The sequence below is a fragment of the Psammomys obesus genome, unplaced genomic scaffold (assembly GCF_907164565.1).
Source record: "Psammomys obesus unplaced genomic scaffold, mPsaObe1.curated_primary_1811, whole genome shotgun sequence".
Taxonomy (NCBI): domain Eukaryota; kingdom Metazoa; phylum Chordata; class Mammalia; order Rodentia; family Muridae; genus Psammomys; species Psammomys obesus.
Genome location: NW_026585689.1, coordinates 22,179,821 through 22,203,534, shown reverse-complemented (window position 1 = coordinate 22,203,534; position 23,714 = coordinate 22,179,821). Strand labels below are relative to the sequence as shown.

General features: G+C 35.1%; 1 non-coding gene across 1 annotated transcript; it reads left to right on the top strand.

Moving 5' to 3' along the window:
• Positions 1 to 23,096: 23,096 nt before the first annotated feature.
• On the top strand, positions 23,097 to 23,228 carry LOC129667604 (small nucleolar RNA SNORA17). Its single transcript, XR_008718786.1, has one exon. It is a non-coding gene; the product is annotated as a small nucleolar RNA SNORA17 (small nucleolar RNA).
• The last annotated feature ends 486 nt before the right edge of the window (positions 23,229 to 23,714 follow it).

Below are 23,714 nucleotides of genomic sequence, written 5' to 3'. Positions count from 1 at the left end.
TGTTTTCTTTTTTTAATTTAATTTTTTTCTTATCAGTTACATTTTATTAACTCTGTATCCCAGCCGTGTCCCGCTCCCTCATTCCCTCCCAATCCCACCCACCATCCCTCATCTCCACCGTGCCCCTTTCCAAGTCCACTGATAGGGAGTGTATTGTTTTCATTTGCCATATTTTGACATGTTAGAAGTTGATTAATATTATCATGTTACTCATACTTTTTCTTTTCAGTTCATCAAAAGATGCTATGGACAACCAACCAGTATCATCATTTTTCTAATTTTTTTCTACAAATTTTCAAACATTTTATATGAGTCAAAAAATCCATTACCTCTCACTGTTGGTGAATACAGTTGATTAAATGTGGCTTTAGTAATTGTAGGCATAAGCAAGCCTATTCCAGAGATTTAACCATGCATCCTAATACTGCTGTTGCTCTCTCTGTATCTTTCTGCCTCTCACTGTGTTTGTGTTTATGTGTATGTGTATTTGTGTGTTAATGTGTGCATGCCTGTGTATATGTATTAGGATTTATTAGATTGGCCTGCAGGTGTTGTCCATGTATTCCAACAATGATATTCTATCAACAGAAAGGCCTAGAGTCAAGTAGTTTTTCAGCTTATAAGGCTAAATGTCTCAGGTGGTCTTGAGTATATATTAGAATCTTGAATAAATAAGCTCTAGTGCCAATGAAGGAATAGACTTTCCAAAGAAAGTGAGGGCAAGCTGGCATAAAAAGAGAACTGCTTTTATCCATGTGCTTTATATAGGCTTCCACCTGACAGTGTGGCTCAGATTTAAGATAGCTCTTCCAAAATCTTCTCAAAAGATCCAGATTAAAAGAAAGCCTTATCCCACACAGATAAACCCATCCACTCAAGGTTTGGGTAATTCCATATGTAGTAGACAACCAGAAATAACCACCACAGGTATATACTCAGCCATAGATATGTGGATTGCTCAGAAATCTATTTTCAATTTTTGAAAAAAATGTCGTATAATTTATTTATATTCCAACATGAAGTATATGAAAAAAATCTGTCACAATATTTCCAGTTGTTTTATTATAATATGTAATAATGAGGTGGCATCTAATTGTATTTCTTTTCCGTATTCCTAAGAGAATTTGATAATTGATGACTTATTGGTTACCAATTTGTGCGTTTTCCATTTTCTCGTTTATATTTGCAACACTTTTTCATTTAGCACGTGTCTGTGCACATGAATGTCAATGTCCCACCTCAGAGGAATAATAAACATATTTTCTTCTATTCTGTATCTTCCTTTTCTCAGTTGCTTCCCTGGGGATGGAACAAGTTTCATTCAGACATTTTTGTCAACTTTGGCTGATGTTTCTTGTGATTTGGAGTAACATTATTGATAATGATCATTTGTATCAATGCAATGAAATGTTCCCTAAATTCTTCTTTAGAGTAGATGTGAATATTCAAGACTTATGTGCTTACACATTAAGTGATTAATTTTGATAGCTGGTTCCTTGAAAGTGAGTATCTAATTTTTATTGGACAATTTTTTGAGAAGATTGTTTTATCCTTTCTTTTGTATTTCTGTCATTCTCATTATTATTTGAGTATAGGTGTGTAGGTAAAAATCTTATAATCTCTATTTTGTCCCATTAGTTTATACATATTCTTAAATAGTACTGTAATGTACTGTTTACTATACAAGTGTGGTAGTATTCAAATAAGGTGTTGTTATATCTTTAAATTCAGCTTTATTATTTTGCCCAAACCCCCTGCGCTTCTGAAGTTGCCTTGTGATTCAGCATAAATTTTAGAATATGTATCAGGTTCTATGAAGAAAGACAATAAGTTATTGCAGATTTCTTTTATTCTGTAAATTAGTTGAAGAAATGTAGATATTTTGACAATTATTAATTATTCTAGATCATAAATTTAAGAATTACTTATACTCACACAGAAACACAAATATACACATGTCTTTTTTGTTCTTTCTTTGGTTTGATATATTTTCAATTTTTAGGTACAATGACAATTTTTATTAAATTTTTATTTTTTATATTAATAACACTTTGTTCACTTTGTATCCCACCTGTAGCCCCCTCTCTCTTTTCCTCCCAATCCAACCTTCCTTCTCTCATTTCCTCACATTCCCCTCTCCAAGTCCATTTATAGGGAAGGTCCTCTTCCCCTTTTATCTGACCCTAGCTTATCAGGTCTCATCAGGACTGGCTGCATTGTCCTTCTCTGTGCTCTGGCAAGGCTGCTTCCTGCTGGCGGGGGGGGGGGTGTCAAAGAGCCCGCCACTGCGTTCATGTCAGAGACAGACCCTGTTCCCCTTACTAGGACACCCACTTGGATACTGAGGTACCATGGGCTACCTCGGAGCAGGGGTTCTAGGTTATATCCATGAATGTTCCTTGGTTGGAGTATCAGTCTCAGAAAAGACAACTGTGTCTAGATATTTTGATTCTGTTGCTCTCCTTGTGGCGCTCCTGTTCTTTCCAGGTCCTGCTATCTACCCCTTCTTTCATAGGATTCCCTTCAGTCTGTCCAAAGTTTGGTTAAAAGTATCAGCATCTGCTTTGATACACTGCTGGGTAGATTCTTTCAGAGGTACTCTGTTGTAGGCTCCTGTCTTTTAAAATTCATTTCTTCAATGTTTTATTACTTTAATTATAAATATTCTTTAATTTATCAGGTTAAGATAACTTCTAGCTATATTTTGTTTATTAAATTCAATTTCTTTGGTTAATTGAAATATATATTTTTTTAACTTTTCAAAATGGGATTGTTAATGATCCTTTCTCAGGAAAATTCGCTTTATTGTTATTGTTATTATTATTTACAATTTATTCACTTTGCATCCCAGTAGGAGCTACCTCCCTCATCTTCTCCTAGTCTCCCCTCCCTCCCTCTTTGCTCCCTAAGCCCCACCCCTAGTCCACTGATAGAAGAGGTCCTCCTTCCCTTCTCTCTGACCCTAGCCTATTAGGTCTCACCAGGACTGGCTGCATCATCTTCTTCTGTGGCATGGTAAGGCTTTCCCCTTAGGTGGAGGTGATCAAAGAACCTGCAACTGAGTCTGTATCAGAGACAGTTCCTGTTCCCTTTATTATGAAACATATATGGAGCCTGATTTGCCTGTGGTTTACCTCTGAACAGGGGTTCTATGTCCTCTCCGTGTATGATCCTTTGTTGGAACAACACTCTCTTAGGCACTCCTGGGTCCAGATTTTTTGGCTCTGTTGGTCTCCTTGTGGAGCTCCTGCCCATCTAGGTCTTTCTATCTCCCCTTTCTTTCATAAAATTCCCTGCACTCTGCCCAAACTTTGGCTATGAGTCTCAGCATATGGTTTGATACTCTGCTGGGAAGAGTCTTTCAGAGGCCCAATGTGCATTTCTGTCCTGTTGCCTGTCTTCTCCCACTTCCGATGACTATACTGTTTGCCTTTCTGAAAGGATTAAACATCTTCCCTAAGGTCATGCTTGTTGTTTACCTTTTTTTGTACTATAGATTTTAGTATGTTTATCTTATATGATAGGGCTAATATCCACTTATAATTGAGTAAATACCATTTATGTCTTTCTGCTTCTGGGTTATCTCACTCTGGATGATCTTTTCTAGTTCCATTCATTTGCCTGCAAATTTCATGATTTACACAATGGAACACTACTCAGCAATTAAAAACAAGTAAAATTAACTTTCAGTGTATATAATCATATTAATTTTTATACATTGATGTTCATATCTTACAACTATATCAAACTAATGTTCAAGTTAAATATTTCTTTATGATATCTTTAAATATTTCCATATATATGTAAACACATCACCTGTAAACAGGGAAATTTTGACATTGATAAATTCTGTTTTATGTGTTTTATTGGCTTCTCTTGAACACTAGCAGTGGTTTTAACTAATAGTATTGTGTTATCGAACATGAGTATGATCAGGGACCATTGGCTGTGCCTTACTTTGGAGCAAACAGTTATGATTTCTGGAAGTTCCCTTTGTATGTATAGCTATTAATTACAACAAAGTTTAATTCTACCATATTTATTTGATCAAAGATATTCATCATGACAGAATATTGACTTTTTTGAAATATAATGGTGAATATTCAACAAACAATATTTATTGAAATGCCAAACTAATAGAATATTAGCCACAAGAAAATATTTCTAACATAATCATGTTACATGGGAATTCATAGTAAATTGGAGTCTTAAATGACTGCTTATATTCCCTGTTCCCACTCAGGCAATGGTGTCAATTAACTTACTCATCCATGGTTTTTTATATAAATTACTTGCTTATACTTAATAAATGTGCATTTCTAACTTTTATTTATTATTAAATGTTTCTCTGGTGAATTGGCATTAGTATTTGTCATGAGTCAAATTGGCCTTTAATGAAAATAATCCACAAGTATCCGTTACTCAAAATGAGCTATAATATCTTCCCTGTGAGTCTAAGATATTAATTGTGAGCATATTCTTTTGGAGCATGTATATGGGAAGATTATTTTCTCCTTCTAGAGAACGGAGAAAAAGAATGCAGAATCTGCATTTGGCGTTTCAGCACTGATTTTTCCAGAGAATCAAAAAACAAGTTTCTTATAAAACTCTTCTGTATGTTCCCTATAACTTCAAAATATGCAAATGCAATAAAAGAGGAAGAAATATTAATTAGCAGAAATAGAAATGTATATATATTTCAAAATTAATCAACCAACCAGGTAATGTTTAGGGTCCAAAGTATTCATAGCACTCTGGTAAGGTTTATACTTATCTAATAAAAGAAAATTGAGTTAATGAAAATTTGTCCCTAACTGAAATCTGTTACTAACTAAAATATCATTATGATATCACTTTTAAATTCTAATAACTTTTTACAGATGATGATTGACAGCATCAATTTGGGTAATGTTTTTACAACTGCAGATACTTCTCCAAAAGTACTTTGAAATAATATTAGTCAAAGAGTCAAACCTGAGAATTCTGTGTCATTCCAAGAAATGCACGTTTTGACAAAAGAAAAAAATATTGACAAAAAATGAAATGGCCTAGAATACCAGATACTGAGTAGAAAGTTCTCATTTTGAAGATACCATTCTTTTTGTTTTATTTTATTTATTAATTACACTTAATTCACGTTGTATCCCCTCATAAGCCCTTCTCTCCTCCCCTGCCAGTCCCACCCTCCCTCCCCCTTCTTCACACATGCCCCTCCCAAAGTCCACTGATATAGGAGGTCCTTCTCTCTTTCCTTATGATCTTAGTCTATCAGATCACATCAGGAGCACCTGCATTGTCATCTTCTGTGGCCTGGTAAGGCTGCTCCCCCCTCAGGGGGAGGTGATCAAAGAGCAGGCCAATCAGTTTATGTCAGGGGCAGTCCCTCTTCCCATTACTATATAACCCACTTGGACACCAAACTGCCATGGGGTACATCTGTGCAGGGGTTCTAGGTTATCTCCATACCTGGTACTTGAGTATGAGTCTCTGGGAAGACCCCTTTGTTCAAATTTTCTGGTTCTGTTGCTCTCCTTGTGGGGTTCCTGTCCTCTCCAGCTCTTACTATTTCCCACATCTTACATAAGATTCCATGCACTCTACCCAACAGTTGGCCATAAGTCTCAGCATCTGCTTTGATAGTCTGCAGGGCAGAGCCTTTCAGAGGCCCTCTGTGGGAGGCCCCTAACTTGTTTCCTGTTTTCTTCTTCTTCTGATTTCCGTCCTCTTTACCTTTCAGGATGGGGATTGAGCATTTTAGTCAGGGTCCTCTCTCTTGATTAGTTTCTTTAGATGTACAGATTTTAGTAGGTTTATCCTCTATTATATGTCCATATGAGTGAGTATATACCGTGTGGGTCTTTCTGCTTCTGGGACAGCTCACTCAGGATGATCCTTTCACCTTACACCCATCAGAATGGCCAAGATGAAAAAAAAAAAAAAAAAAAAAAAAAAAAAAAAAAAAAAAAAAAAAAAAAAAAAAAAAAAAACTCAAGTAACAACACATGCTGGAGAGGTAGTGGAGAAGGGGGAACCCTCCTCCACTGCTGGTGGGAATGTAAACTTGTACAACCACTCTGGAAATCAATCTGGCACTTTCTCAGACAACTAGGAATAGTGCTTCCTCAAGATCCAGGCATATCACTCCGAGGCATATATCCAAAAGAGGCTCAAGTACACAATAAGGACATTTGCTCAACCATGTTTGTAGCAGCTTTATTTGTAATAGCTAGAAGCTGGAAACAGCCCAGATGCCCCTCAACTGAAAAATGGATGCAGAAATTGTGGTACATCTATACAATGGAGTATTACTCTGCAATGAAAAATAAGGAAATCATGAAATTTGAAGATACCATTCTTAAAAGGCAAGAACTTGGTTCTTTATGTTTATCTTGAGAAAATAATGTGTAACACAATTTGAAATAAAGGCATAGTTAGTGTGGTAGTTTAAATAGGTATGATCCCCATAAATTCATTTATTTTAATGCTTGACCATAGGGAGTGGCATTATTAGGAGATGTGGCCTTGTTGGAGGAACTGTGTCACTGTGGAGGTGGGCTTTGGGGTTATATATGTTCATGATATACCCAGTATGAGGCATATGAGTCTCCTTTTGATGCCTTCAGATTATGAAGTAGAACTCTCAGCTCCTTTTAAGCACAATGTCTGCCTGCATGTTGCCATGCTTCCCACTATGACAATAATTTACTAAACCTCTGAAATCGTAAGCCAGCCCCAATTAAATATTTTTCTTTATAGAAGTTGTTTTGGTCATGGCAAAACCCTAAATAAAACCCTAAAAACTCAATAAAATCCTAAATAAAGCAGTAACCTTAAAATACTTATAGAAAAATATTGTCATATAATGTATATTTGTTAAATGAATGACTTTGATAAGGAATTAGGCTCAGATAAATATATTCAGTAGTTTCTGTGTATTGATGTACTTCTGTTTTGTAATTTGTAATCACAAAACTCCTTTTAAAAAATAAAGTCCATCCTTGTATTTAGGTTTTATATATCAGTCTTCTTTTTCTCCATGAATTTCATTTTGATTCCTAATGATATGCAGTGTATGTGCTTTCAGATATCTACTGTGTTTATAATTCATCTTTATGACTAGCTAACACCTCACAACATATTCCATTGTATTATACATATAAATACTACTCAGCAATTAAAAATGAGGAAATCATGAAATTTGCAGGCAAATGAATGGAACTAGAAAAGATCATCCTGAGTGAGGTATCCCAGAAGCAGAAAGACACACATGTTATATACTCACTTATAAGTGAATATTAGACATAGACTATAGGATAAACATACTAAAATCTGTTTATATAATAAAGCCAAGCAAGAAAAGAGAACCTTAGGGAAGATGATCAATCCTCATTCAGAAAGGCAAACAGGATAGACATAAGAAGAGGAAGAAAACAGGGAACAGAACAGGAGCCACCACAAAGGGCCTCTGAAAGGCTCTATCAAGCAGGGTATCAAAAGCAGATGCTGAGACTCAGTTAAACTTTGGTCAAAGAGCAGGGTATCTTGTGAAAGAAGGGGTAGATGAAAAACCTGGAGGGACAGGAACTCCACAAGTAGAACAACAGAACCAAGAAAACTGAGCAAAGTTTTTTCTGTTTGTTTGTTTGTTTTTTTGTTTTGTTTTGTTTTTTTTTTTTTTTCTGAGACCGATACTCTAACTAAGACCATGCATGGAGATGACCTAGAACTCCTGGACAGATGTAGCCCATGGCAGCTCCATATCCAAGTGGGTTCCCTAGTAACTGAAAAGGGGCTGAGGCTTTGTCTGACATGAACTGATTGGCCTGCTCTTTGATTACCTCCCCCTGAGGGGAAAGCAGCCTTACTAGGCCCCAGAGAAAGACAATGCAGCAGTCCTGATGAGACCTGATAAGCTAGGGTCAGATAGAAGGGGAGGAGGACCTCCCCTATCAGAGGACTAAGGAAGGGGCAAGAGGGGAGAAAAGGGAAGAAAGGCAGGAAGGAGGGGGCTACAGAGATTAAATTGTAATAAATAAAATAAATTTAAAATGTCATTCCACAATTTTAAGAATATATTCATGAACTTGAATTGTTATATTGTTTCTTCTAAGATTTTGGTCCGAATTACTTTGTCACAATTCAGGGCCAGTTCACTGGGTTTAATTAAAGTGTTCCCGTTCTTTCAAATTTTATAAGTGGAATAGAATTATCTTAAAGTATGTCACTTTGAGGGGAAGAGTTTGATTAATATTTAATTCAGTAATATGAAGAACGGAATTTAATCACTACCAGAAATGCGCTGAGGACCAAAAATTTAGGAAATGGTGAAAATAAGAAGACACAATAGAGCTCATTCTGACTTTTAAATGTCTCAGAAAATTCCTAAGGCAGAAAAAGTACTACCCTCAACATGAAAAAAATGATTTTCATAAATAAATAATAATAATAATTTCATAAATAATAATTTATATTATTATTTATCATAAAATATCATACATGAATAATTAGTTGTTTATACCAGCCAGAGTTATAGCCCATTATAAAATTTATATAACAGTACAAAATATTATCCTACATTTATAAAACATACTATGGCTTATTATCATGAAAAAATAATGATGACAACATATCTCTGTAAAAATATTACTTTAAGTTTTAAACTTAAGTATATTACATCAGAAAGAAACACAAGGCTCTTAGGAAGTGATGTAAAGATGCCATTTCTTGTTTTCCATAAGCTTTAAGATAGGATATAAAAAACTGAAAAGTCACTACACCTTAAAACGCTTTTTCACTTTGGTGGTGAACACACTTTAGAGTAACAAAAGAATGTATAATTTAATATAAAACAGACTTTATGATCAATATCAGATGTTTACAAGTTATTTTCACAATCCAAATCACATTAGAGAGTAGGCAAATATTTAGAGAACAATTCCTATTACCTATGCCTTCACAAGAGAATAAAACTCATATTTAACTGCTTACTTCTTTATTTGGTGAGAGGACAGAGTTCTACATTAACGCAACTGTGAGAAATATTAACACCTACAACTCAAATGTTTTAAAAATATAGCTGAACAGATTAGGTACACTATTTTTCCTGTAATTCATGCACCTCTTCATCTATATAACTCTTCTTCGTTGCTTTCACTAAGATGCAAACTTCCAGATACCAAAATGATGAATTTCTTATACTTCAAATACCTTTCTGCCTCTCTATGCAGGATTAATTCACTCAAAGGGCACCACTTCCCCAAAATGTGAGTTAAACTTTCTTTATGCATATTGCTATGCGTGTTGTAATGAGTGCTGCTCTGAACTATCATGACTTCAATAGATGGAATCATTCTTGTACATGTGAGACTCCAAAAAACAGAGCTGAGAACAGCGCAGGGATTAAGGACATATGAAATGTTATCCTTAATCATTTTTCATACATTTTATGAGCACTCTATCGTTTCTCACAACTCAATGAAGTTGAGGTGATGCCTGGTGGAAAATAGTCAACTAATTAAATTTCAGACTTTCAGAAAGGTCAAAGTAATACAGCATATTTCTATACTTCAAAAAATAAATGGAGCATGCAAATGTCAATACTTCATTCTGCTTGAAAAAAACTGGAAAGAATGAAAGGAAATTGAACAAAATTGTCTCATTTCTACAAGGTGTGGCAGATAAAATTTAGCTAGAATTTTAATTCGATGATGTGCTGTTCACTCTAGAATAGAAAAGTTTTCAAAGTTGCTTCTATATTGTATTTCTTGAATGTAGGTTATCTTGCTCTGAGTTATATGTATGGAAAAAATCATCAGATATATATTTAATGTTGTTTCTTATATTCTCTTAATCCTTCTAAAATAAATATGCACTGTCTATTGAATGGCTTGTGATGTTTCTTTTGTCATTTTGACAGGACATAGAATCACCTACGAGACACTCCTGTAGTCATACACGTGAGATTACCTATATTAATGTGAGCCTATGGGAAGACCTGAATGAAACTATCTTTATTAGGTTAATGGAGATAAGAAGACACATTAGCGTGGGTAGCACCATTCCCTGAGCCAAGACACTGTACTACACACAGAGTACATGAGCACTGAGCATGTTTTCAACCTTCTATGTTTCCTGATTGTGTATGAGACAGGACTAGATGCTTTAAGTTCCTGCTGCATTGACTTTGTCACTATGATTAACTGTAACCTAAACTTTGAGACATAAAAGAATTTCTCTCCCTGTTAAGTTGCTTTTGCCTTAGAAAGGAAAATAAGCTAAGATAATAATCAAATATATTTTACATTACAATCCTGTGTATGAATATATATGTATATATAACTAGTATATCTAATATTTTTCACAACTAAATATCGAAACACTAAAATCATTTGAACACTTTGGTGCTTTCCTTAGTATTCTCCAGCACTATAAATCATACCCATCTCCTCTTGGCCTGAATCTTTATTCAAATATCAGCTTAAGACCAATCCATGGCAGAGAACAGGTTATCAGAAGATATATGGACTTTTCTCATGGCTGTAGAGAAGATGTCTGTACCAATATCACTTATTCCTATTAATGAATCAGTTTCTGTTTTCAAGCTGGCATTTTACTGTTAGACAGTACTGGCTGTCACAGTGACTTAATTATTTGGTTTGTGGCTTGGCTATGTTCGTAGTCTTATTGATAAGACCATAATGGTCTTACTTATTTTCATATTTTTAATTACCATTTATGGATTGAATCAGGAGTCTCAATCAAAATATTTGACTCAAAAGCCATTGTGAACTGTCTTTGCCTTTCCTTGCTTGAAGTTCTTCAAATTTAATTCTGTGTGAAGATGGTATAATGTTATGTCAATGTGTCAATTTCAACAACTTATCCTTCAGTTTGTTTCTTCTTTGCTGACACTCATTCCCTTTTTAATTACTATTCTCTTCTATAGTAACTAATGTATTACATGCACAATATAACCTATCAGGTATTCAATGGGAAACACTTGGATATATTTTCAAAATTTAATCATAAATTAAATGTACTATTGAGATGTTTATTCAAAGGAGCTATATAATGAGCTATAAATTTTGTATGAATATACACACATAAATATTCATAAGCAATATTTGTATTACAATAAAATACAATATGCATATATGGTCATCCTGTGTTTCCTAGCACAGAGGCATCCTAGAAGTAGTACATAATAGTAACAAGGAGCCTACCACACCATTTTCTATGAGACGAAGGGCGCAAACTTTTTTTGTATTTTTTTAAAACAGAAATGAATGAGTGTAATGTTGGATTATAACTTCCATAAGTAGGTAGATATTCATAAGTTTGTGTTAAATAGTCTGTCAAATAATTCGACCAGACAACTTCTCTTTTTACATATACTATCGATTGCTAAAAAATAGAAGATGGATATAAAATAAAAATTATCAGCTGGGCAAACAGCATGATCGCAATTTTTAAATAATATTCAATATCATATTAAAAGGCAAAATTTGTGTTTCAAAGCAGATGCTGAAACTCATAACCAAACCTTATGAAGAGTGAAGGGAATCATATGAAAGAAGGGGGAGTTAGTATGACCTGGAGAGGACAGGAGCTCCACAGGGACCAAATATATCAGGACACAGGGGTGTTTTATGAGACTGTTTCTACAAACAAGGACCATGTATAACCTAGACCCCCTGCTCGGATGTAGCCCATGGTAGCTCAGTATCCAAGAGCATATCCTAGTACGAGGAACAGGGACTATTTCTGACATGAACTCAAAGGCAGGCTCTTTGACCTCCCCACTCCCCTTGTGGGAGGAGCAACCTTGCTAGGCCACAGAAGAGGACATGGCAGCCAGTCCTGAAGATACCTGATAAGGCAGAGTCAGATGGAAAAGGAGGAGGACCTCCCCTATCAATGGATTTGGAAAGGGGCAGGGAGGAGATGAGGGAAGGAGGGTCGGATTGGGAGGAAATGACGGAGGGAGCTACAACTGGGATACAAAGTAAATAATCTGTGATTAATATAAAAATAAAATTATATAAAAAATAAAGATAAATATTTTTTTTAAAAAAGCACAAATGTTATAGGAGTAACCAACCACTTTAAATCGGTTTTATGGCAGGGAGGAGATGAGGGAGGGAGGGTGGGATTGTGAGGGGATGAAGGAGGGGACTATGTCTGGGATACAAAGTAAATAAGCTGTGAGTAATATAAAAAAATTAAAATTATTAATAAAAAAGAACTTTAGAAATTCAAAAATATTATTCCCAATATTTTTACTTACCATAAAAAAGAAAATATACCAAGGAAATCTAGAAAAGCTAATTTTAAATTAAGTAGCAGTGTAATTATCAATGCATTGTATTATCAATACATTAAATAAGATATGTTAACTTATGAATAACTTAAGATTCACTGAATAGACTACAGGGCCTATTTCACAGTATTCTTTCAAATATATGCTGAACTATGCTGTGGTGAAACATGATTAGTGGAAATGAATTTGAGAGACACTGGACACCAGTATTTCTCAGGGCTTTCCATTCATTATGGAAAAAAAAAAAAAAGAAAGAAAAGAAACTAAAGCAGGGCTGCAGAAACAGATGAAAAGACCACTAAGAGAAATATTACCTATAAATGTTAAGGAGACTGGACACATTCCTAAAACCTGGCAACTACTATCTATAACATATAAGCTAACAGAAGGTAACAGGCCTCTTGTCCATGGATGGTGTGTGCAGGTATAGCTGGCTGATGTGCCTTTCTTGAACATGGCTGCTGTGTGCATCTAGATCTGGCAGTGTGTAGATGTAGATCTGGCATGCATGTTTTGGCTGTAAACAAAAGCTCCCTAATTAGAGTTTGGATCTGTTCAGCCAAGGGGAAACGATGCCAGATACTGGATACCAATTCAATGATTTTTTTTATTAGTGTATTTTATTCTTATTTGTTCAACTCTAAAGTTTATACATTTTGAAAAATAAGAAATTAGCACCTTTCTCGCATAAGTTTACATCTTTTAACATTTCTGCTTCCCAAATATTTGTTTTTCTCTTCTTTAGTTTGTCTTTGGGATTTTCCTTACATTTCTTTAAAAACAATCCTTTTTCTCTTTTAATCTGTACCTTCCTTGCTTCCTCGGTCTTTTTTTGTGCTTTGAATTGCTTGCACTGGCTGAGATAATAATGTTCCTCAACTGTCTACATTCCCTCCTAACACATCAGTTGACATGCAAAGTATTTTTTATTACTTATACATCAACATAAATCTCAATCTGATGAGATTCTCTTTTTCAGTTTTAAATTATTAATTATTACAATTTTTTCAATTTGTATCCCATCTGTAGCCCTGTCCCTTGTCCACTCCCAATCCCACCTTTCCTCTCTCCTCCTATGCCCCTCCACTGATAGGGGAGGTCCTCCACCCCTTCCCTCTGACTCTAGCCTATCAGGTCTCATCAGGACTGGCTGTAGGTCTTCCTCTGTGGCCTAGCAAGGCTGTATCCCACAGGAGGAGGTAATCAGAGAGTCTGCAACTGAGTTCATGCCAGAGACAGCTCCTACTCCCCTTACTAGGAAACCCACTTAAAGACTGAGTTTATAGGCTATATTTGAGCAGGTGTTTTATGTCTTCTCCATGCCTGGTCCTTGGTTGGGGTATCAGTCTCTGCAGGCCCCCAAAAGCCAGGTTTTTGTTTGTTTGTTTTTGGCTCTGTCCCCTCCAGGTCTTTTTTGTTGTTGTTGTTGTTACATTTTATTAACTCTGAATCCCAGCTGTACCCCACTCCCTCATTCCCTCCCAAACCTTCCCTCTCTCCCTCAACTCCTCCCCGCCCTTTTCCAAGTCCACTGATTGGAGAGGGTCTTCTCCCCTTTCATCTAACCTTGTTTTATCAGGTATCTCATGACTGGCTGCAAAGTCTTCCTCTGTGGTCTAACAGGACTCCTCCTCCCTTGTGGGGTGGGGAGGTCAAAGAACCTGCCATTGAGTTCCTGTCCCTCCATGTCTTTCTATTTCCCCCTTCTTTCATAAAATTCCAGACATTCTGCCCCAAGTTTGCCTATATGTCTCAGTCTTTTCTACAATGCCTCGATCAGTAGAATCTTTCAGAGGCCCTCTTTGGTAAGATACTGTCTGTTCCCTGCCTTTTCCTGCTTCTGATATCTATCACATTTGCCCTTCTGAATGAGGATTGAACATCTTTACTCGAGTCTTTGTTGCTATTTAGATACTTTAGAAGTATATATTTAAGTATATTTATCCTGTATCAAAGGATAAACAAAAGCTCTCCTTCCCCACACAGTCACAAAAGCCCTCAAACTACATGCTCCCTCTTCTACTTCCTGTATATCTCTTATTGATCCACCTGACTTACTCTTTATCTCTATGTTGTTGTTTTTTTTTTAATCTCTATTGTTTTTTGTTTATCTCTATGGTTTTTTATTTGTTTGTTTTCCCCTACGTTCACTCCCTGTCAGCTGGTTGCTTGTTTCACCTCTTCATCTGTGGTTGAGTTCATTTAATCCTGTCTACAAGCAGAAATTAAAGGATTAAAGGTGTGTGCCAGGGCTAAGCCACCCCATAACTAAAAACAGTTTTGTTTTTTTTTTCAGGTAAATTACATAATCTCGGGGTGTACCAGATTATCCTGCAACATCTTACAAAGTAAATTTGCTTCTTATATATTAACGTAAATCTATCTATTCAGGAAAATTTCAAATACAGCTCACCATTTTTAGTGATAAGTTTTAAGAATCTTAAACACATCATTCCAAAGAAGACAGTCTCAAAACTCTGATTGAGTGAAGCTTCTTTGAAGAAAGAAAGAAAGGAACACAGAGGAGTTAAAGATGTAGTACTAATAAAGGAAACACTTGGGTAAATGGGACATAGAAACACAGAGATTTTGTACAGATGAAACTACAAGAGAAACATGTTACTTTATGTGTAAGTATATACTACAGATCTGTATTCATGAGGTCAGAAAGCATCAACAAAAACTACAAGAATAAGAAAACTCACTCCCATAGTGGCCCCAAGTCTAAACACGCTCTCCATCCTCAGAATTTCTGCTTAGATGAAGGCTTTCAACACCTGTCCAGATGAATTTACTCCTAGGAGGAACTAGTTATTAACGTTTCACTTTTCCCAGTGTTCGTGGTAGTCTTTACTGTTGTTATCCAGAATATATTTTAACTTTTTAACTGTGGGGATGAAGGGGCCCTTAATGAAGGTGACCCAGTGAATGTGTACTGTTTGACGTGAGCACTGTCAAGGACCTATGGAAGTGCCAACACCTCCTCCCTGAGGAGAAGCTCACAGGGATGTCAAAACTTTCCTTGGTCCAACTGTGAATGGTAACAGTATGTATACTAGTGTTTATGGAAGATTGGCCTGTGTAGGTAAAAACTTTTAACTGCACTTTCCCTCCTGCACCCTACAGAGATATCTCTGTAGGCACATACTGTCCTTATACTGTCCTGAGGCTCCTGGATGCTGTATTGTTGGGGCTGAACCATCAGAATGGTTCAGTGCTCACCTGACCCCAGCTTTTCATAGGTGTAAGTGTACATGTATAGGTGTGTCTGTCTTTTCTTCATTGTTTTCCAGGACAAGCCATGCTTGATATGGAAGTAGATGGTTTTTTGTTGTTGTTGTTGTTGTTGTTGCTTTTATTCACATGTGTCTTAGGAAAAGCTGCATCACAAGAATATCATCATTACCCAAATCCAAGAGCAATGAGTGAGGCTTTAAACCTATCACTGCAATTGGAGCACATTTTTGGGAAACCTTGAACATTGTTGAGAGTATGGTTTGTATTTAGTAAACACATTTGTGCCATTGTCAATTTCTGTTTGTAGGCTAAAGTTGCTTCAATAACATATTACATTGCAAACTTTTATAGAATACATTTAATTAAAAAGAATGGCCATAAAGTAAAAGCGACAGTACCCCTCAAGTACAGAGAGAATAAACGCTATGCAGTATGCAGTAGGAGGGGGAAATAGCACACTTTGGAAAGGGAGAAGATACTTTTCTTAATATACACTTCTTATGACATCACTTGGTACCAGAAAATGTTTTCCCTACCATTTTAAGAGGTAGATAAGCTATGTTATATTTATACATTCTTATTTTAAATAACTACATTTATTTGGTACAACAATTTGTCAGGGGAATTCCCTGACTGAGTTCTCAGTTCACTCTCAGAGACCCTTCAGAAAGGTCAATTCCATTAGACACATTTGATTAACTTTCTATTTTCCCTCACACTGGAATTGCTGAAAAATCTATGGACAATAATTGCAATTATCCAAAAAATCATGTTAGTCATATTTAAAATATAATCTAATGTTATCATGCTACAATTTATATTAAATTATTCTAGTCATATTAAGAAAAACTTGAAACTACAGTAAAGCATTTTTGTATAATTCCCTGTCATCTGTTATATTCTTTAACTATAATTTCAACTTATCTTTAGCTTGCTAGATTCCTGTCTGAATAATTACCATCCTTTTAAATTCATTTCAGAGGTCATATTTTAATCCTTTGATCATTTATGGGACTCCTTTTTCCAATCCTCTGTACTTCTCTCTTAGGTTGCAAGGCCAACACCAAATGTGGTTTACATGAAAGGTTTCAGCTGTGCTGAGATGGTGAGTATAATAAGAGATTTATCTCATGGTATCAACACATTCTTCTTCTCACTATGAATCTTAGCATTGGGCTTTTTTAATAAGTAAAGAATTACATTGCGCACCCGTGCTCATCCTGTTAGTTCATCTTGTTACCCACTGCAAATGAATAGCTCCCACTGTGATTAGAAAGTGAAGAACCAGAGATGTCACTTCATAGGATCAAATATGAATCATACGTTCACAATAGAAGAGTCATGCAAATCCAGTGACCTGCCTCAATAATGAAATGACTATCAATTACAGGGTTTTTTTTCTGGCCATATTATCTACTGTGTGCCTAGTATGAGATTCATTTTATCTTCTATCAGTGCAAATGAAAGGGCTGGGAGCCCCAGTGCAGAGCAGAAAGTGGTGGGTGGATTAATTTTAAACTAAGCAGTATGATTCTATTATGATAGATGTTATAGAGTGATTCTTAATATCCAAAATACATTGAAGCTGAAAACAATATTTTAGAATAATGTTATTATAATATTCTTTTCACCTAATATGAAAGGTTTAAAAACATATGACTTCTTTTTTTTCAAAACTTGCTTTGAAGGTATTCTCAAAGCCTGTATCAGGAAGCTGTACAAACATGATGTATCTTTACATTTTGAAACCATTGTAGAACCACAACAGTTTGCATGGGTAAACTGGATCATATCGTGAATTTTTCACTCACCCTCTCAAAAACAATCTTGCTCTTTACAACAATAAAATCTAAAACAAACAAACAATATATTCTAATTCTGAATTCAGCAGTTACACAGTCGTCCTTTTCTATGCACATTTTTTTGAAATTTTTGCTAGTGTAGATTGATTGAATATTACGTGTAACACCTACCATAATTAAGAAACTTAATTGTAGTTTGTCAAGATTAATTAATCTAGTTCTTTTATAAGAACATTTCCTCATTTTCTTTCTTTAAACCATGACTAATGTTAGCCTATTATTCATGTCATTACTTATACTCTTTTATAAATATTGTGAATACTGAATCATATTTTATTATAACCATGAGCCTTTTGAAAATATAAATGACAGAAATTCAGTCCCCTGCCTAAATAATGTTCAAAATACTAAAGATGTAAGTATGTAATCACAGTGCTAGATGCTGTTAAAGTCCAGTGGCAATGCTTTATAAATAGAATAAAAGGTAAGCTGACAACATGAGGCACAGTAAATAAGTAGCCCATGGCAGTTTAGTGTCTAAGTGGGTTACATACTAATGGGAACAGGGACTGTCTCTGACATGAACTGATTGGCCTGCTCTTTGATCACCTCCCCCTGAAAGGGGAACAGCCTTACCAGGCCACAGAAGATGACAAACAGCTACTCCTGATGCGATCTGATAGACTAGGATCAGAAGGAAGGAGAGGAAGACCTCCCCTATCAGTGGACTTGGGGAGGGGCATGCATGAGGAAGGGGAAGGGAGGGTGGGATAGGGAGGGGAGGAAGGAGGGGCTTACCGGGGATACAAAGTAAATAAAGTGTAATTAATAAAAATTAAAATTACAAAAAGAAAAAAAAAAGATGTATATGGAGATAAACTAGAACCCATGGACAGATGTAGCCCATGGCAGCTCAGCATCCAAGAGGGTTCCCCAGTAATAGGAACAGTAATAGACTGTCTCTGACCGGAACTGATTGGCCTGCTCTTTGATCACCTCCCCTGAAGGGGGAACAGCCTTACTAGGCTACAGAGGAAGACAATGAAGCCAGTCCTAATGAGACCTAATACACTAGGTCAGATAGAAGGGGAAAAGGACCTCTCCAGTCATTGGACTGGGGAGGGGCCTAGGAGAAGAAGAGAGAAGGGTAGGATTGGGAGACAATGGGAGAGGGGCTACAGCTGGGATACAAGGTGAATAAACTATAATTAATAAAATAAAATTAAAACTAATAAAAGGAAAAATCTAATAGCAAAAAAGTGTGTGCATCTAGATTTTTTATAAAATATTAAAATACAAATTAGTTTAATATATGATTCAGCAGTAACAAAGAATTAAAGTTTTAAAAAGTTTGTTTAATTCCAACACAAATATGTAATGTAAATATATGTGAATAAGTGGAGCCTTTTTCACTCAATAACTCTAAATAAGCTTATATTATTTGAAAATAAAGCTTTAGATTTTTATATCATTTTGACCCAGTAAGAAATCAAAGGAAAACGACACAGTAAATATCATTTGAAAAAAATAATAAAAATTTTATTCATAAATTGAAGACACTATTATTTTATTATTGCTTTCCTTTTATACTTTCTCAAATTTCACTATTTCAAAATCTATTTGTAAAGAACAAAATATTTTTATTAATGAAAATAAATTTTAGAATTAAAGTGCGTTGTGCTGAAAGTACCAGGATCATCATGATCAATAGTTAATGCTTAAGACTGAGAAGTCGATGTGACTTTGACCACATAAAATGAAGATCACGTGACACATTTTCTGACAAAAGATCTAGTGTGAGGTTGGACATGCTGGCGCAGAGCTGTCACCAAAGTTTCTCAAGATACTCTGCCAAGAGCCTGGTTGGGCTACATAGAACTTTCATTGCCAGACTAGACAATGTGTATGACACAGATACAGATGTTACCTACAGTTGATACCCACTTGCAAAGAAACAAATTTTCAAAGATCAGGTATCCATAAGTTTGTGGGTTTATTTCTGGGTCTTCTGTTCGGTTCCATTGATCCACCATTCTGTTTCTATGCCAGTACCATGCAGTTTTTATTTAAAAAACAGAGCATTGTGTTATTTATATTTTTTCAGCTTTTAAATATAATTCAAATATAAAAAGTCTCATTGAAAAATCTACAGAAATGGCTCAGCACTAAATGATAACATCTGACTCGATACTTACATTTTCACAAACATGAGCACACACAGTTAAACACATGCATATAACCTATATGCACGAATAATTACCAAAGGAAGCATTTACAATAAGAATATTATGTAATTATAATATGTAATGAAACTCCTTTGATATCCTTTATTCTGATGCCATTTAAGTTCTGGCTGAGTTAAAGACTACATAAGAGGAAACTCCTGGAAATGCATTTATGTATTACGTATCATTTCTGGTTACTGTCATGAGTAAATTCACTGTTTGCTGCAGCTATTTTTTCTCATTTATAGAGAAACAGGCACAAAACTTGTAATATGGGCAAATCACGAGCTCTCTTTTATTTCTGTGGCCACTTTCTTTTTGACCTTGTACACAAGAGTGACACGATGAAAGGTCTCTCTAGGTGGTCTTTCAATCTCAAGTTTTCTAACCCTCAGAACAATAAACCTAATAAATCACTGTTCATTATAAACTCTGCAATCTAGAGCCAGAAAGATGGCTTAGCAGGTTAAAGCACTGAATGACAAGTATGAAGACCTGAGTGGAAGGAGAGTCTTGCCTCCCAAGTTCTCCTTTGACTTTGACATGTGTGCAATGGCTCACAGAAAGAATAGATTTACAAAAGTCATTAATAGGTAAATAAGTAGATTAGTAGATTACCTAGATTGCAGAAATCTGTCATGGAAGCACAAACTGGACTCATATGTTTTCTAAAGAATATGCCACTTAAACTTTGACTAGGTTACAAATTCCACTTGAGTAAATTCCTGGAAATGCATTTAGGTATTTTATAATTTTCAGTTATAGTCATGCCTAAATTGTGTTTGGTCTCTGCAGCTTCTTTTCAAATGCAGAGAAACAGACAGAGAAATTGTAATATGAGCTTGACTGCCATTCTTTCTCTTTGTCATTATTTTCTTTGATATTCCTCTCAGCTTTTGTTTTGTTTTTTTTTTTCAGTTTGCTTTCATTTAGGAAAAATAAAAACATCATATGAAAGACATGTACTTAAAGTAAAGAGACACAGAGAACGTGCAGGTAAGTCTACAGACGTACTCACTCAGATGGAAGATTTTTCTCTTCTTACACAGAGTTATATCCATTTCTCTAAGTACTAAGAATGCCACTTACCTGGTAAATTCCTTTTTAAGCCACAGGAGTCTTGTCAGGGCTGAAGAGCTGAAGCCAGTACCATAGTCTGCAAAAAGGCTGCTGCCATGGGGAGCTCTAATTATCTTAATTTCTTTTGATATTTCTGTTGAAAAGAATAACTGAGAATGAGCTTCTGTAATCTGCATAAGATTGTATTTGTTAAATTCAATCATATAATATAATCTATATTTGATGACATGTATAATCTAAATCTGATTGTATTTTATTCCATAGCAAACTTCCTTTAAAAATAAAAATATATTTATTTATCTTTATCTAACATAGAAATAGTGGTATTTATTAATGTCTTGCATTTAGTAACATTATTTTTAAGGCTTAATATTAATGTATATAGTATTCAAAACTATGAAGGTAAATACTTCACTTCTTAAGAAATTTTATGAACATTAATTGATGCTTATTTGAAATAATGTAATGATTGGTCATTAAACATAAGGATTCTTTGTAGGTATAATTTTGTATATCTATTTCCCCCAGTAATAATTTCAATTTGACTTTAATTGAAACAACTTCTTTCATTAAGTTATATATGTATTAAATCTGAATTATAATATATGATTATTGTTAATATAATATTATGTTTTACTTAAATTCACTCCTTTCAAATTTTTATCCTCTTTTGATTTCATTATGTCTTTGTCACATAGTTTTACAAGTGATTCATATGATATTATCCACATTATACTATAATATATTATAAAATTAAAACAACTTTATAATGTACTTATAAGTTCTTTCAGTTTTATTGAGAAATATTCATTTTCTTAACTGTCTAGGCTACAGGTACTAAAGCCATCAAATTTATTTAATTTAGAGACACAGTGAATTCATTTTATCACCTCACAATTTCCACTCTCTAAGAGGCAGGCTATTGGAATCCATCACACAGCCTAAAAGAAGGCAACACACAGTCCCCTCAATCTCATTTGTATTTTGTGTTCAGATATGCTGGTAGAAGAAACTATAAAAAGCCTCCAAGGAAACTCACCAAAATCACAGTGAATGCTAGTCTGTCCTCTCTTGGGCATGCGTGAAGTGGCACTCATACGGGATTTACAACATTGTGCACACTGTAAAATGTTACACAATAGCCCATCTGTAAATAAGGAAAAATAAACATCCCATTTATGGCCCTTAGAGAGGCTCCTGCCCCACCATATTCTAAGAGTTCTTGAACTACTTGCTTGGTCAACTTGCTACTGTTCTGCAAAGTATAATATATGCTTTCAGTATTACTTTTTTGTTTTGTTTTGTTTTGTTTTGTTTTAGTTAAACTGAGAAAAGCAGAACAAGCATTTAGTGTGCTTTTTTTTTTTTTCCAATTCATTGTTGAATACATAAAGAACCTTGACATTGTTTCACAAGATATTCTGAGACTTTGTAAATTAACAGGAGTATAACAATTAGATAACAAAAATTTTTGAAGGACAAATGTTATAATATGTTATTTTATAGTAAATATTATATAAAAAAGTGTACTAAAAGTAAAGAGACAAAGAAAAAAGCTGGTAAGTCTACAGAGGTAATCAGATGGAAGATTTTTCTCTTCTTACACAGAGCTATATCCAGTTCTCTAAGTGCTAAGAATACAATTTACCTGGTAAATTCCTTTTTAAACACAGGTCTCTTGTCAGTGGTGAAGAGCTTGAAGACAGTATCATAGCCTACAAAAAGGCTGCTGCCAAGTAGAGCTCCAATTATCTTAATTTCTTTTGTTATTTCAGTTGAAAAGAATAAGTGAGAATGAGCTTTTGTAATCTGTGTAAGATTATATTTGTTAATTTCAATCATTAGTAATATAATCTATATTTGGTACCATGTATAATCTGTATCTGATATGTATATTATCAATAATATATATCATTAATATATGTATCATTATATATTACATAATGAAAGTATTTATTACAGATTGTATGATATATATCACACACATATAGTATATATTATATATATTAACATTGATAGAATAAAGTTTTGAATGCAATATTGATAATGTGCTTCAAAACTTAAAAGATAATGTAAAATATAGCTGAGAATACTGCTCGGTTTTAGAATGTTCATCTTTCATACATGGTCTTGAGGTCATTTTCCTGTACTACAGGGGAAAATAAATTATGAAGAAAGTAACTAAAATTTCAGGACAAGATATATGCCACTTTTACCATAATTATCAGACTGATTACAATGCTTCCAATAATAATATATAATGATAAATACTCAATAAAATTTTCAGAATTAATACATAGTAAGCAAAAGTCACTGAGTTAAGTGTTTAAAGTAATAAGGAATAACAAGGGAATGTAATGTTATATTATATGAAAATTAGAGTCATTTATCAAATATATTTTGAAATATAGATCAATCAAGAATAAAACATATCCTGTCCTTAGAGGTGTTGCAAGTATGGCTACTGTCCACGTGTTCATCAGTGGATGGCAGAGAAGAGAGAGGCTATGTCTATTCTCAGTGTTCTGATCTATGAACATTCCCAGGAAAAGCAAGCCTGAGACAACCACCAGTCCAGTGCCAGGCAGGCCTGATGGGCTCCCAGGATGGGGAGCAAGAGGGAGACTAGAACCATTGACCCTGGGCAAGAGCGAGCCCTAGACAGATGACCCTTGCAAGGGACCACTTGGGAAGGTCAAGCAAGGAACAAGCTAGAGATGGTCACCAGACCAGCAGCATGGGTCCAGACAGAGAGCTAGCTTCAGATAATCATTAGTCTGGGGCCATGCTGGCCTTGGGGGACAACCATTCTCAAGATGACCCCTGCCTGGTGCCATCATGCATGAGCTGGATATAGCACCTCCAACACCATTACTGAGAAGACCCCATACACTCAGAGACCCCAGGTATCACTAAGAGGAACAAGTAAGTGGTGGGGAAATGGAAAGAGAAACAAGAGGATGTAGGCACAATGGGAAAAGGCAGAACTAGAGACCTGAGAGTAGTGAGGAATTGCCTGATGTGCATAACCAGTGATGACACCTGGGACCA